The following is a 12203-nucleotide window of genomic DNA, read 5'->3' as shown; positions in this document are numbered from 1 at the left end:
ATTGGCTACTAACCCCCCAGACCTAAACACGCCCTTAAATTTAGTATTTAAGGGCTACCCTGAACCCTAGAAAATTAGATTCCTGCAACTACAAGAAGAAGGACTGCCTAGCTGAAAAACCCCTGCAGAGGAAGACCAGAAGACGACAACTGCCTTGGCTCCAGAAACTCACCGGCCTGTCTCCTGCCTTCCAAAGATCCTGCTCCAGCGATGCCTTCCAAAGGGACCAGCGACCTCGACATCCTCTGAGGACTGCCCCTGCTTCGAAAAGACAAGAAACTCCCGAGGACAGCGGACCTGCTCCAAGAAAAGCTGCAACTTTGTTTCCAGCAGCTTTAAAGAACCCTGCAAGCTCCCCGCAAGAAGCGTGAGACTTGCAACACTGCACCCGGCGACCCCGACTCGGCTGGTGGAGATCCAACACCTCAGGAGGGACCCCAGGACTACTCTGATACTGTGAGTACCAAAACCTGTCCCCCCTGAGCCCCCACAGCGCCGCCTGCAGAGGGAATCCCGAGGCTTCCCCTGACCGCGACTCTTTGAATCCTAAGTCCCGACACCTGGGAGAGACCCTGCACCCGCAGCCCCCAGGACCTGAAGGACCGGACTTTCACTGGAGGAGTGACCCCCAGGAGTCCATCTCCCTTGACCAAGTGGAGGTTTCCCCGAGGAACCCCCCCCTTGCCTGCCTGCAGCGCTGAAGAGATCCCTAGATCTCCCATTGACTTCCATAACAAACCCGACGCTTGTTTCTACACTGCACCCGGCCGCCCCCGCGCTGCTGAGGGTGAAATTTCTGTGTGGGCTTGTGTCCCCCCCGGTGCCCTACAAAACCCCCCTGGTCTGCCCTCCGAAGACGCGGGTACTTACCTGCAAGCAGACCGGAACCGGGGCACCCCCTTCTCTCCATTCTAGCCTATGTGTTTTGGGCACCACTTTGAACTCTGCACCTGACCGGCCCTGAGCTGCTGGTGTGGTGACTTTGGGGTTGCTCTCAACCCCCAACGGTGGGCTACCTTGGACCAAGAACTAAGCCCTGTAAGTGACCTACTTACCTGGTTAACCTAACAAATACTTACCTCCCCTAGGAACTGTGAAAATTGCACTGTGTCCACTTTTAAAACAGCTATTTGTGAATAACTTGAAAAGTATACATGCAATTTTGATGATTTGAAGTTCCTAAAGTACTTACCTGCAATACCTTTCGAATGAGATATTACATGTAGAATTTGAACCTGTGGTTCTTAAAATAAACTAAGAAAAGATATTTTTCTATATAAAAACCTATTGGCTGGATTTGTCTCTGAGTGTGTGTACCTCATTTATTGTCTATGTGTAAGTACAACAAATGCTTAACACTACTCCTTGGATAAGCCTACTGCTCGACCACACTACCACAAAATAGAGCATTAGTATTATCTATTTTTACCACTATTTTACCTCTAAGGGGAACCCTTGGACTCTGTGCATGCTATTCCTTACTTTGAAATAGCACATACAGAGCCAACTTCCTACAGCTTTCTTGAGTCCCTTTTAGATTAATAAATCATCCACTTTATAAAAATGTCTGTCCATCTAAAATTGGCACCCCAATAGATTCAGAGTTGAACTGACATCTCCTTCCACATCTGATTAGTAACCCTCATTCTAACTTCTTACTCCAGTTTCATAAGAAAACGCTTGACACACCAGCCATACGCCACACTTTTTAATATTTTATACCAGCACCCTACATCTATCACTCTTCTAGAAATAAATCCTTTACAAGCTTTCAGAGTATTCACTAACATTCTGAAGCCTAGAAGATAGACCTGTTTTTATTAATATGAGAAACAAAAACAGATTTCATTATCAGAACACCAATCCCGCAACTCCCATCTCCCCACACAAAAATCCATGATGGAGCAGATACCAATATTGTGCCACCTTTTGCCAGTTAAAACGACTAACCAAACCCTTTACATTCCTGCAAAAGTAGTCCTTCCATGAATGATAGGTAGTTTAAAGTGGTTGAAAGTGTAGTTTTCCTACTAATCAGAGGGCTAATGAATTTAAATCTAACGCTTTTATGACAGCGGGTTTCTTTAAAATAGTGTTACTCAATCTTCAGCTTATCAAACATTCTTACAATAATTGAAGTATCATAGCTACCTGTCTAGTTAGATGAACTAAAACTAGAAGTGATTTGAAATTGGGTAATGCTAAACACCAATTAGCATGTCTTCTATATGCTTGGCATTTAAACTCAAACCTTTAGAACTACAATGGACAGTGTAAAAGCTTCACATCACATGCATTGTAGTCTTCTGTGGAAGAGGAGTATGCTGTGTCATATGAAGATGCCCATACTGCTCTGTAGCAGGAAAGAACATCAGGAGAGGCACTTAACGCGAAGGTTTCTGTTTTCTAATGGTTGACATTGTATCCACCAATTGATGTAAATTTCTAAATGGTATTGGAAATCTGGCAGTTTTCTCTGTTTCATTTTACAAAAACAAAACGATGTCATCAGCAAAACAGTTTCTCCTAAAAGATCACGAGGCCTTAATTTTGGCCAGAGCCTTATTTAAGGGCTCAATCAATAAATTAAATAACGTTGGGGCCATCAGGCAGCCATGCGTCCAGTAGTTAATGTTATCTGTAATAGGGCAAAGGAATTAAATAATATAAGTGGTGGGTTAAGAATTAAAAATGTAACCCACATCCAACTACCTTCCTTAGCCGAAGACGATTCTATAATTCCATTCTCTAATCCTCTAAAGAAAATTGCCATGCCCCTACAAACGTCTTTAGCAGATGAAACATGCAAGTGGGCAACCCACAAAGAGGTTGCAAAAGATTTTTTTGATCTCACAAAGTGAGTTTCCTGCACGGATATCACCTCTATCTCACAATTAAATTGAGAGACTGAAATTTGGTGCGATTGACATTGAAGCGTAATTAGATGACTAACTCATAATGGGGGCCAGAAAAGCAGAGGTGGAAAGCCAGAGAATTCATGAGAAGGGCTGAACTAGTACAGCTTGACATTAATACCCAAAGCATGAGCCGAGTCAGCAAAAAATCATCAGAGAAATGTTTTCCCTCTTTGACTCATTCTCTGTCTATCTCACTATGTACCTGTTTTGTTTCTTTCTCCCTATTTCCATTTATCGGTCTCTGTCTCCTTCGGAAGTTTCTCCCCTTTCTCTATTTTTCTTTCACACTCTATGCTGTCTCTTTCTGTACCCACTTTCCCTCTCTCTATGATCCCTCAGGTTCTTCCTCATTCACCTCTTTCCATAGCTCTTTCACTTCTGCCCTCTCTCTTGCTTTTGCTCTTCCTCCATTTTACACACTCCCTCTATATTCCTTTGCCTTCTTTCTCTCTCTCTCTCTGTCTCTATCTTTCTCTCACTCTGTTTCTGGATACTGCCGTCTGTTCCCAAGTTCAGTGGGAATGCCTCTAGCTCCACCCTCTGCCTCAACCAGTATAGAGATCATTTATTCCTGCCTCCCCTGCATCTCTTTCCTTCACCATCACATAATTAAGCATGCCCTCCGGGATGCAGTAGAGGAGGGGCTGCCCAGTACTACAATGTTTATTTTTACATTTCAATAGTGGAAGTGCAATAACCAACCACTTCCTGCTCATCGAGAAATGATGGCCATTTTTACCTTTATGTCCTATGCCCATGACTTTATTAGCCATTGGACTAGACAGATTCTTTGCTTACCACAGCCAGCTAATAGTCCCTTGAAGTCAGGGACTGCACATCATGCATGTTAAAGGGACACCTTTTCGCAGATAATCAGTGTGAGAAAGTATTTTCAGCCTTCTAAGCAACAACCATAGTCTTCATCAGGGTGACCACAAGAAAACCAAATTAAACCGTGTTTAACCTTTTGTCAGCTTTGCACAAAGTCAATCAGGTTTAACTTTGAGGGACTGTGTGAATATCTAATGCAGCACACAAACAGTAAAAAAGGGAAAGTACAACACAAGAAAAATCACAAACCAATTTAAAAGCATAAACACAATGATACCAGAATGACAAAAAATCCAATCAGTAGAAACGGACATATGCGATTTCAAATTCTTAGGTAAACATAGCACCAAAAAAGAGCAACAAACTAAATGGGGTTATCTGGTTGCACCACACTGGGACAAAGTCACAGGTTCAAGATGACTCCAATGGAGCATAGGCCGAGTACAGGACCGAGTTGGTCCCTCTGGGCAATGTACCTGGTTGTTCTTGGACTGAGATGCAAGGTCCTGCGTTGAGCTGCATCGAGTTGTGTTGGTTCTGACAGGGCCACCAATCAGGAGCTGCGAGATGCTGTGTTGAAATGCATTGCACTGCATCAGTTTTCGATAAGGCCACTAATCAGGAGCTGTGAGGTGCTATGATGTAAGGGTCTGCATCAAGATGTGTGGCACATCTTTGGTTCCAACAAAATATCTGCTCAGAAGCTGTGAGGTGCTGCGATGCGAGGTCCTGTGTCAAGCTCTGTCGTTGCGTCACACTGCATCAGTTAAGAGGGAACCCCTGTTGGGCAAGGAGGAGTACATTCTGATGGCAGCCAAGGGTCCAGGACCTGGGAAGGCACTGCTTGGGGGTCAGCACTCTCTCCAGCTACAGAGCACAGGCATGTCCATTTGAGTCTCTGCAGCTGGGCAGATGCAGGACAGGTCGCTGGAGCACATTATGCATCTGTAGCTCAGAACAGTAGGCCAATCAGCTAAACATTGGTGTCACTCTGGTGGTTCTCAGGTCAAGGAACAGGTCCAATCTTCCTTCCTCAGGCATCAGGGCAGCATGGCAGTACTTCTTCCAGCATGGCAGCCCTTCCAGCAGCAAGACAGCAGAGAAATCCTGCTTTGAGTTTTCCACAGGTCCAGAAGTGATCTGAACAGTTGACCTGGGGGTCCAATATTTATACCTGGTGCCAGTTTTGAAGTGAGAAACTTTCCCCCACATCTGGTTCTGGCATTTGCTTCCTTCCTCTGCCCTGTCCCAGGATGTCTGGTGTCAAAAAAGCCAAGTGTGAAGTTTTGTGTGTGTGGGCTGAGGCAGCTCCTTGAAGTTCAAGTATGGTAGATGAAAGCTCTGCCCCTCTCATCAGGTCCAGATGACCCATCCAGTCAACACCCAATCCCTCCCCTTTGTGGTACTTTCTGAGAAAACTACAAAAAGGCCAACTGCCAACTACACCCAGTCAAATGACTGAGGATACAGGCGCCAAATGGTTAGGACAAGAACATATTAAAATTCTAAAAGTGGCATTTTTAGAATTGAGACCTAAAATCCAACTTTACCATTAAAGAGGATTTAAAATTGCAGTTTATTTGAGACTAAACTTGACATTTCTACCGACTCCCAATCAAATGTTATCACTTATCAATAGTAATAAGGTAACCCAATGCTATCCTAAAGGAGATATAGGCAGTAGTGGAAACATATTTAAGTTTTTCACCTCCAGGGTATGTAACACTTTACAGGCCTACTCTAAGCGTGATTTATATGTATTAATAAGGAAGGTTGAGGCTTGGCAAAAGGGTTAATTTGCCATGTTTAAATGATGGTTTAAAACTACACGTAGACTACAATGGCAGGCCTGAGATGTTTAAACAGCCAGCTTAAGAGGGCGGCACAATCAGTGCTGCAGACCCTCTATTATTATTTAATTTAAAGGCTCTGAGTACATGTAGAACCACTTTGCTAAGGGCATACAAGCAAATTGAATATGAAAATTGGGTGTAAGCCAACCTTACCATGTTTAGGGGAGTGAGCAAGCAATGGTAAAGTGCACAGAGGATTCAAACCAACAACAATTAATTCAGTTAAACAGGAGGGTGAAGGCATAACCCTGCAGAGATGGACATGTCCAGTGGTCGGATATGAAGAAGCCACAATGAATTACCTGCTTTCAGGTGGCCAGTGCTAAAAAGCTACCAGTTCAATAGACACAGCTCACTGTAACGGTACAAGAGCCATCACCAAATTAGGAATGGGAGCCACAGACCAACATCTGAAACCTCCCCTGGGGTTTTGTGGGTTAAGTACTATTTGAAAATGTTCAGGTTCACCATATTGAAATTGAATTTTTATTTACATTGTGTGATTTCTTTTTTCTATACATTAATGGTGTGCTATGTTTCATCACCTGATTCATAAAACAATCTCTTTACACCTTGACTTGAATAGGTTTACTCTTTCCTTCACAAAATTCAAAGGCGTACATTTGGAAATTTACAATAGTTGATTTTTTTGGGGTGCATTCTTGTTCCTCTGATTGCCGTTCCTTTAGTTTTTCTGAGGGGTAAAATACAAAGGACATTATTTCCCTTGCTTTTTGCATTGGAAAAAATAAATGTGGAAATGATTTCCTCACACTCCACTGAGAAACCTGGAGATCTTTGAGAAATGTTACCCTCTAGTTACTGGTTTAGTCCAGTTATTCTCACAACTACAGGTAAATGTGAAATTAGTATTAGGAGTGCCTTTTGGAATCATACATATAGCTTGACATTGACAACAGTCACCTACTGCTGCTACTATTTTCTATATCCCTCACCTAAATGTTAAGGTTGTATCAATATCTGATGATCTTGTTGATTTTCTGCATTGTAAGTACTAACTGCATGTAGAGATCCGCAAAACCTGATGTTCTTTGTGGTTGCTGAGACTATTTTTACTCACCGAGCTGCATCAAAGGTTCTTGTATAGGGTCATCTATGTCATACCTTCCTCGCGGTGTATTCAATGATGGTATTAGGCAGTGCTAAAAGTCGGACTGGCCGATAGGGCCCTCTGGCAGTGCAAGAAGGGCGTGTCTGATAGGTCAGAGTGTGAGCCTTTTTTGGCTCTTTGTGGGCTTGTTTTATGGTCTGCTGGGCGTTATTTTACTGTTCTTTCCCCTGATATTGCTATAATCATTGTCTGCACCAAGGAAAAAATCATGTTATCTCCCAGCCTTTGCAAAACACCTATACAGCATGTGGTTACTAGCTGAAAAATGGCCCGGTTTGAAAAAGTGGTCCACATTTTAGCTATCTGATTGTCAAATTGGGGCGACTTTTATGTTCGTGCCCTTTCTGCCTTCCTCATACGTTGGCAGTGCTTAATTTCTGCTGGTGGCTACTGTCATCCTTAAAGAGTAATTAGACTAGTTTTTCTTGATCAGACCTTGACGTGCCGCCTAAAAAAGGCACAAAATGGAGGAAACAGAAGAAGAGAAAAAATAAGCACAATGACAAAGAGAATAATCCGGAATACAAAAACAACTTGGAAGAGTGAGACAAAGAGATAAGGTGAACGAGAAACGAGATGGGCCTAAGAGTACTCTTCCGCCACCCTGACGCAATACAACGCTGGTCTGGTCCTCTGAGGTAAACCTACTCATATTTTTCTACGAAATAAGCTCAGGTATGGGGTTACACAGACAGCCGCCAGGTTCTGAATTCTTTCACAAACCTACATTTAACTGCTCACTTCTGCCCAGCATCATACCAGTGAAATACACACCTAACAGCTCAAGAGAAATTCAGCTCGCAGCCTGAAACTGGTTCATTTATGGATAGATCTCTTCGGAGCCGCCTTCTAATTATTGCTGAACAGGCTAAAAAGGTGTATGTGACCAGAAACATTGCTTCTGACTGTGCCTTTGAGTATATTCGAGGTTGTTTCCGGGGTTCGCAAATGCCGATTTGAGTAGATTCTACAATGCTTGGCTTTTTTCGCATTTCGTATGTGGAGATGTGACCAAGTGCCTAGAGCTGCCACCTTGGAACTAAGGAACTAGGATGGAACCCTACCTTCCACTTAACATCCTGTGATTGTGGGTAATCCACCTAATTCCTCCTTGCCCAACATTGTTTAATGTGTGCGCTCTGAAGCTCCGGGACACATTCATATTACCTGAAATTGCAAAAAAAAGCCCAAAGAGCTGCTATGCCAGGCACACGTGGTAGTAGAAACAAGGTAGTTCAAAGATCCTGTCTGGGCGTCATTTGCATTCTCGAGTCCACAGGGTATGCTTTTATAAAACAAAATACCTGACCTTTCTGAAGTAATGTGGCTTAAACAAGTGTGTTTCTCTGTTAAGTAAAAATATAGAGCGGATAAGAATACTTCCATAAACACGTGAAACTGAAATAACGAAATAGAGACCTTTCAATCAGTATCAAAATGTTGAGAGATTAATTTTATTGAGAAAGCCAAAAAGTTTCAATTATAATGCTATTCGTTAATAATAGAAACTAGAAGTCGGTAAAGGTATATAGTGATTTTTTTCCTTGTGTAGCACATATAACGTATGAGAACTGTCCTATGTGACAGTGGCCTCGGGCTTACCATTAGGACCTATACATCACTTTTTATTACAAGGTCCTGATTTTCACCATCTGCTTGGGATAATCTGTTATCTTGATCAACTTTCTCCGGTGGCTACATACGCATCTGGAGTAATCATAGAGCAAAAAAGAAAATTATGTCAGCTCAGGGAAGCCCAGTATTGTATAGAAGAGCAGGGGCATAGTTACCAATAGTGCTGCAGGTGCAGAGGCACTGGGGCTGACTGTCCCTACATTATAGCCATTTTTTACTACCAAGTCCATACTTACATTAGGGCCAGTGGCAAGTTTACTGTGCTACTGCGCGAGATTGCACTTGTGAGATATATACATATAGAATTATAGATGAGTAAAAATGAATAATGGGGAAGTTTTTCACTGAGGATTTCTGACTGTCATGAAATAGACAACAAGAGCAAGGCAGAGGTGAAAAACGTCCAAGTTATTTACTTTTTACCGGTCTACAAGTTTATATTATGTATGACTTTCAAAATCATCTTTCCCTGCTTTCAACTGCTACACAGGGTCAGAGGAATAATGGGGAGCTATACACAACACAGCTTCGCCCCCTTTCCCAAAAGTTAAGAAAAAAAAAACCTGGCCTCCTGCCACTCATCCCCACAACTGTGTGCTTTTCCTACCCTAGGGTGGGCTCTTTGCTCCCCAGCGGTGCCCAGCCAGACAAGCCTGGAATTCCTTTATGACTAGCAACAGTGGGTAAAACATTCTTTTACCCACGGATACTAAGACACAGCAGTGACATGCTGAATTTAAAACCCAGTTATTCACAAAATATAACTAATTACTAATAGAAATAGTGTTTCGAATTAATGAACTCGAATAGACATCGTAGACATATCAACAGTGGTCAAATCCTGCAGGAGTATTTACTTTCAATCCTGTTAGATTTACTATAAAATATCTCTAAATTCTTACCAAGAGCATCTGAACTGAATCGCTTTTTTATTTTATTTTACAAATGTTTTCAACCTGGAAAGTTTAGCTAAGTAACACTTTTTACACAACTGTGGAGGAGGTGATCATGATCCATGAGATAATGCCTTACGCATAATATACACTGATAAACAAATGTATTCTTTTCATTATGTGTAATAGCGACTTTAGCAAGGGGAGAAGTGATTTGACTCTATTCTTCAACACTTTGTAAAGTGCTAAAAGGAGGATTAAAATCAAAGAACTGGGGCACATAATGTGAGTGCTGAAAGTATCAATTTCACACATTGGCTGTCTAGTGTAAAAAGTGGAATAGCTGGAGTATTTGTGCTACCTTACAACATGATTTTTTTTTATTTGCTAGTGAAACCAGTGCTTAATTTGAGCCAGTGGGTGGAAGTGGGGCCCACTGGCACTCATTTTTGGGGACCTTCACTTCAGTTCCTAATCAGACTTAGACCCAGAACAAGAGAGGGGAATATACACAATGAGGAGAGGGAGATGGAAAAAAACATAACAAATGGAGAAAATAAGAACCTGCAAGACTGAGACAAAGGGGCATGAAGTGTCTGGTGGTGCATTAAAGAGGCACCAGGTGGATATAGCACTATGCGTTTCTGGAATTCGGCATACCAGCATACCATAGTGCCATCCACAGCCCTCTGAGTAAAACTGTGGGCCCCAGCACTGATTGTTTCTACAAATTGAGCACTGAGTGGAACCTTAAAGGAATGCAACATTTATGCTCCTGACTCAAGTAGTTACAGAGCACAAATAAACACATCACAATAACAAAACACAAAACAAAATAACAACATAAAACATAGCACAGCACACCAATACAGAACATAATACAAAGCTATAGTAGAACACAACAACATCATATCGAAATAACGTGCCACAAAAATACATCATAAAAATCTCACCACCACAACAAAATGCACACAGCGCATATGCACAAGCATCCTTGTCACACATCACCACCACACAAATCTGCTTTCATAGTGCGGTGGAGCTTAGCCCAAACACTGCCTTACTCAACTCCAAGGTAATTGTGTCTATCAATTTTTTTTTATGATTCAGTCACCGGTCTCTAGATTCTTGGGGCTGTCATTTAGCTACTAGCTAGCAATCCCTTTTCCAGAACATAAAGTGCCATCATGTATTTCATACTATAATATTATTGCCTATTAAACAATCTCCTTTCTTTACTTCCGGCTTCTTCTGTTCACATATGATTTTCTTTCAATATTCCAAATTTCTCGTTATTTAGTATTATGCAAGGGTTTTTATTATTGATTATTTTAGGCATTTAATGACAACATCTATATGTCGACTTCATGAAGGACTGAACTTCAAAATAAAACCAGCTCCGTTAATTACTTCAATAAAAGGTTTATATTGCAACGGCCTCGCAGTCAAATTCGCCCATCCTCTTACTGTTTGAGGGAGGTTGTTCCCCAAGAATGGAATAAGACAATTTGTTTTGAGTACAGAGGCCCACAGACTCTCCTAAATGGAGTACCTTAAGGTTTGTCTGAGGAGTGTAATTGTAGCATGTCTATAAAGAAATGACGTCCCTCTCCAAGGAGGTTGCTGACACAACAGAACGCGCTGGATCTCCCATGCCCACAACTGCAAACCTATTCAGATTACTGAAAACGCATCTCTAAATAAGTCTTCAGAGAATTCTAGGGCCATATAGAACTGTTTTCCTTACCGAAGGCAGATGTATAATATGATGAGACTAAATGTAAAGGATATTTTAACGTGTCTAAAAGGCATATTCCAATTGACAAAAGTGCTGCTCACACCCCTAATACAATTTATGTCTCTGGTAATGCTCCTCCACATCAAAGGAGCTGATGTTAATCGAACATCGACCTGAGAAATAGTACCTAAGATGAGCGAGAATTGTAAAATGATATAATTCTAGATACAAGTAGAAGACAATGATCCCTACAGTATTAATAGCTTGTGTTTAAATAGCACTGCATTCTGCGCCACTGCCTTTTCTAAGCACCGGAAGTAACACGTCTATTACCCAATTTAACGGTACTCAGTTTACAGGGTACAAAAGGATGAGTTGGCCTTACCTGCATTCAAACTCATGACCTCTCAGAGACTAATGTTTAACTCACTGAGCCACCCTAGAAAATAAGGCATTCATATCTTATATATCATTACCTACCAGTGTGCCCTGCTCTATCGAATTTTTGCGAAGAAAAAACCAAAATTGAACAAAAACAAAGTCTTTACCGCATGGAGTCAAACCATTTCCATGAATGACTGTATAAGGTTCTTCACCCTCTCCCTGCTCTACATCGACTCCCGCAATTTCGCTGAACCATGCACATTTTGCGGAGCAATTCACTTTTGTGCTTTAGCTTGTACGAGCATATTAGGAGAAATATTCAGATCCACAGAGAGCCTTTCCAGTCCGGTGCATCACTGTTATTGCTGGGATGGCCCTTGAAAGTTAAACCACGAGGCGCAGAGAAGTAAAGGCACATGGTACAGTACCTGTGTAAGATGTCCCAGAGGCAGCACCTGCTGCACCTGCTTCGATCGGTCTCTTTATCAGAATGTAAGAAATTCATTTTATACACTACACGATGAGGGCGTCACCGTCCATCAGACCAATCAGGAGAGCCAAAAATATTGTCAGTTATGAAAGGCATAATTTCAACCCACAAAAAAACAGATAATCGGCCTACGACAGAATTTGTGACATATGCACAGAAGTGTCTCAGATTTCAGGTTTAATCCGTCAAGGTGTTTTTTCTTGAGTTACACATACCAGCTTTTTAGAGCAACCATCAATTAGAAAGCTAGGCGTGCACACCCATCTTAACATTTTCTGGAAAAACACATTCATTGCAATTTTCATTCAGCATTAGTAATTCATGCCTGC

The 12203-nt window shown here is 41.9% G+C and overlaps 1 protein-coding gene across 2 annotated transcripts in view; it reads right to left on the bottom strand.

Annotated features, from left to right (window-relative positions):
- Window positions 1-11859, bottom strand: part of LOC138246422 (uncharacterized) — a 274958-nt gene extending 263099 nt beyond the window's left edge. For both annotated transcript variants that reach the window (XM_069201032.1, XM_069201033.1), the window contains exon 1: window positions 11813-11859. The gene's annotated coding sequence lies outside the window, so the exon portion shown is untranslated. The remainder of the gene's footprint in view (window positions 1-11812) is intronic.
- Window positions 11860-12203: the final 344 nt, after the last annotated feature.

The sequence above is a fragment of the Pleurodeles waltl genome, chromosome 7 (assembly GCF_031143425.1).
Source record: "Pleurodeles waltl isolate 20211129_DDA chromosome 7, aPleWal1.hap1.20221129, whole genome shotgun sequence".
Lineage (NCBI taxonomy): Eukaryota > Metazoa > Chordata > Amphibia > Caudata > Salamandridae > Pleurodeles > Pleurodeles waltl.
The sequence above is the reverse complement of the archived record's forward strand: the minus strand, read 5'-3'. Positions and strand labels throughout refer to the sequence as shown.